Genomic DNA, 7,474 nt, shown 5'->3' on the forward strand with positions numbered 1-7,474 from the left:
GGCTGCAATGCAAATGCCTAGGCGGTGCGCACGGCGGCGGTGATCCAAGATCCTGCCCCAAAGAGGGTCCCGCAGTCACCGCCCACTTCCAGGCGAGTTTGGGAGCCGAGGGACTTCGCCTGCTTGGGTCAGAGCCCAGGAGGTGGCGTGGTGGTGGTGGAAGGGCCTGAGCGTCTCAGCCCTGACGGTCTAGGCCAGGTTTATGCGCTGGGGCCAAGACTCAAAGGCCAAGGTCTGTGCCTCCAGCTGTCCCACCAGCCAGCCAATGTACTAGGCGCAAGCAACCAAAGCCCACTCCCCTGCGAACCCAGGATGGGACATTCATCTCCAAAAGCCTTTTCTTCCTCTTACTCTGTTTCTTCTCATTTGCATCCCTCTGGCTGCAAACCAAGAGAGGCGCCCAAATATAAAAGTCAAGTCGAATTGAAAGCGTATGGCTTGTGCGCTCCCAACGCCCTCCCCCCTTTTTAAAATTGTGTTTCAAAACAACATGGTGACTTTTGGACAAGATTTTTCTATTTCGCCCACACCACAATAGAGATGCAATGAATGCTGCTGGTGAAATGTTTGGCTGTGTCAAATTCAGTCCCGCAGGCTGGCTTGGGCCAGCACTGGGGCTCCGCTTTGTGTTATGTTCACGGAGAAGATATTAATTAAAAGAAATACATGATTAAAAAGTAATGAGTTGAATAAAAATTATCTCAGCTCATTTTCTGATTATGTTAATTGTTAAAAACCCTTCAATCACGCCGTTGCAGTCAATGGGCTTTAATGTGAAATTAGTGGGCTCTTGATAACTTACAGTCCAGAATAATCCTGGCGGTTTAGTCATCATTCCTAATAACAAGGATGTTGCTAAGAACAGAAATTTTACATGATTTTGATACATTCAGCCCTTCCCCCCAGTCATTAAAAAAAAAAAAAAAAAAAAAAAAGGTTTAGCCTGCCTGCGATTTCCAACTTCTCTTTCCGTGGATCGACCGCGGCCTTGGCAAGGACTTGAGTCTGCGTTCCAGTCCCTTCCGCTCCCAGCGCGCACGCAGCCTCTCGCCTTTGCGTCGGCGGGTTGCTGGTTGCTGGTACCCGCTCAGCAGCTAGGAGCCTCGGGGAACCCTAGCTCGTAGCTTCCCCGCCTGGCGAGGCCAGAGTGCCAAGTTGCTCACTAGGCTGTGCTGAGGGATGAGGGGAGAAAAGAACGGAATTCGCAGCTACGAGGGCTAGAGGGACGGCGCGGCTGCTTGGGGACGGGTCGCCTAGCGGTGGGCGAGTAGGGCTGTGCGTCGCTGTGCGCCCGCGGGGTTGCAGGATGGGGCAGGCCGAGTTGTGACGCGTGTGTGTTTGTGTGTGCTCCCCTCCAGATTGCGCGCTTTAGGGGCTTTGGATGCCAGGGATCTTGAGGACCCATCCAAAGCCCCGAGGGGGCGGAGGCTCAAGCAAGCCAGGGAAAATGTCCCCTAAGCCCCAGAGCCTGGGCTGCGCTCGCGACAAAGTGCCTAATGCAGAGTAGGCTCTTAATAGGTTTGCCTTGGATCTAAACGAAAGCTAGTGAAATTCGTACATAATTCTAATGAAAGATGACGGCCGGGTGTTCTCAGCAGCCCCTGGCCCTCACAGGGCGACCTGAAAGTTCCCACTCTACCCGAAACGAAACTCAGAGCCAAGGTGGGGGCGAAGGCCGGGTAATGCACTGATCGAGGGTGAGGAGGGATGTTTCATATCCTTTTCCGACATATCTCACGACAAAAGACCTTTCACTCTCTGAGCCAAGGAAAGAAACGTCGCACACCCTCTATTTTGACTTCTTAGGAAACACAATGCCTCTCAAATTGGGCCTGCCAGAAAGGTGTGACCCGGGAGGGTTGTGGAGTCCTCGGACCTTGGGCGGGTGTGGGTGACGGGACTGCCCGCGGCCAGAGGATAGGTTCTAGGTCTCAGTCCGCTTGGTGCTGGACGTCGAGGAACCCAAAACTGTCCACTGGAGGCGCCTTGACGCCTTGGTCAACGAGGGCTGCTTCTGCACACTCGAAGGGACTCAAGCCCCATTTTTCTCCCAAGAGAACTATGTGAGGGAAATTGCATTTCCTGAGGTCTGTCTGAAATTACACATACACATACACATACACAGCCTATAGATACTGGTATGCAGAAAGGTGGGGGCTGAAGGGGTGTGTGGGGGGGGAGAGAAGGAATGAATTATTCCCAGAACATGAGGCTCTGTGTCTCAAAATGCCTTCCTCCGACGCTTCCACCTTTAAGACTACCTGGATGGGGTGGGGGGCTGGTGTTTTAAAAATTGTCTTTCTATTTCTCTGGCCCCTTTACAAGACAAATTTCTTTTAAACACCTTTAAATATCTGTATTTTCCACCTTTCCAAGCCCCAACACTAAGGAGACTTCCCTTGGGATTGGGGGGCAATGGAGTCAGGGGCTGGCTGGGACGAGTCCCAAGGCTAATTCTCCTTGTTCGCCTATTTGCATCCGCTGTTAGGCTGAGGATCATTTTAATAAATAACAATGAACAGGAATGGCATCTAGAGGGCTTGTCGGCAACATTTAAAAGCCAATAGAGTTTATAATTCTACTCTATCATTTCTTATTGATTAGAGTAATCAAGATAAAAAGCTAGCCGGGCTCGGAGAACTTCAGCAGCATATCATTAAAGATAAGAGTCAGTTAATTCTGGAGCTGGGGTAATGTGGCTGAAATGAAGAGTTCATTTGCATGAGATGCTGAGCCCAGTAACAAGGGGACAAAAATCACTAATTAGGATTGCAGAGTGTCGGCCTCTCGGAAAGCACCCTTTCCAGACTGCGGACCGAGCGGAGATTCGCGTTAATGTAAATCTGGGGAGGACTAAAAGCTCTCACTGGCTTTGTAGAAGGAGACAATCACTCCCGCCCTCTACCACGGCCTCCCCGGCCCAGGCAGCCCAACTGGGGCGGGGACGGGGTTACTCGGGTCGGATCCCCTTTTCTTCCCTGTCTATCCTACCCCCACTCCCGCGGCCACGAGAAGGCGTCCCACCCACCCTCTTAGGGGGCACGTGGGCGAGTGTCTGGTGGCCGGGTGAGTGGAACCCGCCGCCCAGTCCTTGCTGCGGGCTCTGGGTGGGTGAGGATCCCTGGGGAGGTCCCAACTCCGATGCAGCGTCCGCGGGGTGAAGGGCTCGAGTGCAGTCAGGCCCCAAGGGAAACTCGGGACATCTGCACGGATGAGAATCCCCAAGGAGGACCAGGTCCCAAGGCCAAAGTCCTCGACCCCCACCAGGCTGTCTCCCTCTAGTCCTCCCCTCGCCTGACCTGCCATTCGGGACCGAGCCAGTCCGCAGGCAACTAAGGGCTCAAAGTGGTACAAAGAGCGTGCGCAGGGGTGCGCCTGGGTGCGCAGGGTTGTGTGTGTGTGTGTGTGTGTGTGTGTGTGTGTATGCAGGTGAGTCCAGCTGTCGTGTAAATAAGCTTGTTGCTGAGTAAATGTGTTTTTTCTTGGTATAGGCACAAACGTGTATACGTTGGTCTAAATGGTGTGTAGTGTGTGTAATAGTACAGATGTGGTGTGTGTGCGGTGTGTGATGTGCGTGTGATGCGAAGAGGGGAGGTGACAGGCCGGAGAGGTTTCCCCAAAAGAAACCTCTGGAGGGCTTCCGGGATGAGGGTGCCTGGGGGTGAGGCGGGACCTGGGCACTGCCTCGGAGCCCCCACCTCAGCCCGTTGCCTCCAGAGGCTGAGGCGCGAGGCGGGAGCGGGGCCGCGGGGGGCAGCTGCGTCTCCGGGGCCGGGTGAGGTGGGACCAAGGGAAGAAGGAACCGCCTCCGCGCTTCCCGCGGCCCTGCCCCACCGCCCAGCGGGCGACCGGGAGAAGCCAGCTCACCTCCCGGGGGGTCGGTGGAAGTTCTCTCGACCCATCCCCTGGAAAATGAAAGTACCCCAGAAGCACAAGTTGGCCTGAGGAGCGCGAGAGCGCGGAAAGGCCTCTGACAGCAAGGACCGCGCGTACACCTCGCGGCCCCGGATCCTTCTCAGCCCGAGGAGTTTGGGATTCAGGCCCTCCGCGGCCCTCCCAGACCCGGTGCAAGGAGAGGCTCGGGCTGCCGCCCGCAAGTCCGTGAGCGCCGAAGCAGTTCCCGCCTCGAAGTTCTTCTCAGGGAGAGAGGCAGAGAGGGAGGGAGAGAAGGAGACAGGGAGGGAGGGAGAGAGGGGCGCGCGGCTTCTGGGGCGACCCCTCCCGGAGATGCGGCGGCCGCGCCCGGAATCCGCTCCGCGACCCGCTCTGCCCGGCCTTCTTAGAACTAACTTTGGCCCTCACTTGGCTGTAGCAGAAGGGAATCGAGGCCCCACTCCGTAATCGCAGGTGTCGGCGTGGAAAGGAGCCACGCATGCACACTCACTGGTCTCACCGCGCTGGCTTCAGTGGCCGGGCGAGCCGCTGCGCCCGCCTTGCCTGCGGCCCACAGAGCCAGTCCGCGCGTGTCCCGCACACCTGCGCCAGCGCAGGACCCAGCCGCCGAGGCCGTGCGCCCGCGGGGCTGCTGGGCCGTGGGCAGGGGGCGCAGGGGGCGGCCGGCGCGGCGGCTGAACCCGGGCGGGCGAGGCCCAGCCGCCTTCGGGGCCTGAAGCGGGAGGTACCGGCGAGGGGCGCGTTTCTTTCGCATCCACACCCCGCCCCCACGCCTCACCCCTCTCTCCAGGGATTTCTTTTTTTTTTTTTTTTTAATCCAGGCACAGCTGGGGGCTCCCTCACCACCCACCCCTGGCCTCACCCATACAGAATAAAGTCAGTCTGTATTTAATGGTTATGGCGGATGTGAGGGGGATTTGGCAGAGGCAGAAGAGAGGCCTTTCGCTCTCAAATATCGCCCCTTACGTCGTGTGAGTCTACCAACCCACCACGACCTCATATTCTTGTGCGGGTGTCTGACTCGAATGACAAGCGAGCTGATTTTTTCACTACATAGCTGGGAAATGTAGTGAGTGATAATAGAGATTTCTCTTTCATTTTTTACGCTTGACTTGGTTATTGTTGCTTTTCTTTTCCCGTGATTCCTTCTGAGGATTAGCTCTGACTTCCCCACTATTGGCGGTCAAAGTGGCCCCGACTCGGGATGACAATTGACGGGGATCAAGGGATTGCCCATTCTGTGCCTGTAAGAACCGATTCGTGCCAGAGAAACTCATCAAGTGGAGGCGGAGAATAAAGACCGTTCGGGGGTAAATGTATTCATTGAGAAGGGTTCTCCCAAATTGCTTCTAAGTTTTTTTAATGAAAAGTAACGATTGCGGCAATCAGCGGCTTTTTGGCGGATTACAAATCTGGAGGGAGCTGCGGCGCTGCATTGAAAAGTGCCCCCGCCTTCGCACGGGGCAGCCGGTTCACAGGAGCAGCGCGAGGGGCGGGGGTCCGGTCCAGGGACAAAGGCGAGGAGGGGGCGAGCGGAGGAGGGCGGCTCGGAGCTCCCGGGCGCGCATCGGGCAGGAGACGCGGCGGTGCCCACCCCAGCGCAGGCGTGGCAGGGCGCCCCCCAGCGAGGAAGGCTAGGAGCAGGGTACAGACAGAGGGCCGAGGGATGTCGACCCCAGCACCACCAGCACTGGGGAGATTCCGGGCATCTGGAGCGAGGAAGGTGTGCTAGAGGGGTCGAGCCCATCACCGTGGAAGTCCGGGGAATGGGAGGTGCGACTCTGTCCCCAACCTCTACCCGGGGCACGCTGGTGTCTTCTTTTAAAGACGCCTCATTTTGCAATTGGAACCGAAGCGTGGGCCGGGGTCGGGTCTTCCTGGTGTTAAAGGCAGGAGATGGGAAAACTGAGTCTTTCCTGGGATGGGGCAGGACCCTCACACGGAAGACCCCACTGAGCGCCGGGGCGGATCCCTTCTCCCAAATGCTTCCGAATGGCGCCCTGGTCCCCTCTGCCACACGGACCCTGCGCGCACGCCCTGGCCCTGGCGGCCTCTGGGGACACAGTCTCCAGGCCTGCACGGCGCCCGGGCCTAGGCCGCAACGCCCCCCGCCCAGGGGAGTTGCCTCGGAAGACGGGCAGGAGACACACTAGAGGGCAGAGACAAATCGCTGTTCCCACAGAGGCCGAAATCAGCAGCAGCAGCCTCAGGCAGCCGTATTCAGCCTGACTTTTTATACATTTATTTTTTAAATAGTGCATCTTAGCAGGGAGGTGGGAGGTATGTTTCTTCGCTGCGACTTCTTTAAGGCTCTCTAAAGTAAATAGGGGGTGGGGGGGCAGAGAGACAAGGGTAGAGAAGAGGAGAAGAAAAACAAAGACTCTCCCTCTCCTTCCCCCCTCCTCAAGTTTAAGAATAAATCCAGCAGGCAAGTCCGCAGCCCTGAAGGTTTAACTTTTTTTCTTTGCAGCTTGTCAATGCGACCATTGCTTTGATGGGAGGCTCCTCAAGGTGACACATTTCTGAACTTCACCCTCTTTTCAAACTAACTCCCTACCTCCTTGTTAGTGGCCAGCTCTGAACTTCTGCAGAGTGTTTTTGTGTGAGTCAAGGCTCATTCACGGGCGCCTTTGTGGGCCTCTCCTCCTTTCAGGCCTCAGCGTGTTACACCAATTAAAGGGCGACGTGCTGTAAATGTAATGGGCCGCGCAGCGATTGTTTCTGACAAGCAACAAAACACATAGATCCACCCCTTAGATTAGGCCGTTGAAGGGGAGGTTGAGGCCGGTCAGTTTACTGAATAGTTTGTGAACTGTAATTCTGAGGGCTCATGTGAAAAAAAAAAAAAAAAAGTCTCTTCCCACCTCCCTCGCCTTGCTCCTCCTTCCCAAAAGCTAAAAAAAAAAAAAAAAAGAAAGAAAGAAAGAAAGAAAAGAAAAAAGAAAAAGAAAAAAACAAGTGACATCCATGGGGCAGAATGGGGTCACTAGAGAAAAAAACCTATGTGAGGGGCTTGGTCTGTTACTTGGACAGTCCCGAGAGCCCCTTCAGCTCTTTGCTCTTTGCTCTCTCCCTTTACTCTTTGAAAACGTCCAGCCTGGCCCTCAGTTTTACTGACCACAGCAGGCTTCTCCTCTGATGGCAGGCCTGACCCCCCGCATGAGGACTTGAGATCAGGGTGGAAATGAAAGTCAGGTTGTCTTGGAGAATTCTGCTGGGGTTTGACCTGGTCCGGGTGGGACACTGATGAGTCATAGGCTGTGGGCACCCCCACCCATTCCTCCTCTGGAAGTACCCTCACTCTCTGGCTCCCCCTCTAGCCCCCAGTTCTTTCCCCGGTGAGGTGCTGCAGAGGCCTGGGCTGTCTCTAGCCTCTTGGGCTTTCCTCCTCTTTTCCAGCACCTGGCATCCGTCCTGGTTCCTGCAACTCTGTCATCACCTGAGCGTTAAGGAGCACAATTCACCTGGAAAGGAGAGGGTTAGAGATTAGTCTGCTCCATCGTCCTCACAAATTCTGGGGCCCAGAGAAGTGACTGGACAAAGATCACCAAGCCAGGCACTGAGCTACAACTGGAATTCA

The sequence above is a fragment of the Macaca nemestrina genome, chromosome 5 (assembly GCF_043159975.1).
Source record: "Macaca nemestrina isolate mMacNem1 chromosome 5, mMacNem.hap1, whole genome shotgun sequence".
NCBI classification, from domain to species: Eukaryota; Metazoa; Chordata; class Mammalia; order Primates; family Cercopithecidae; genus Macaca; species Macaca nemestrina.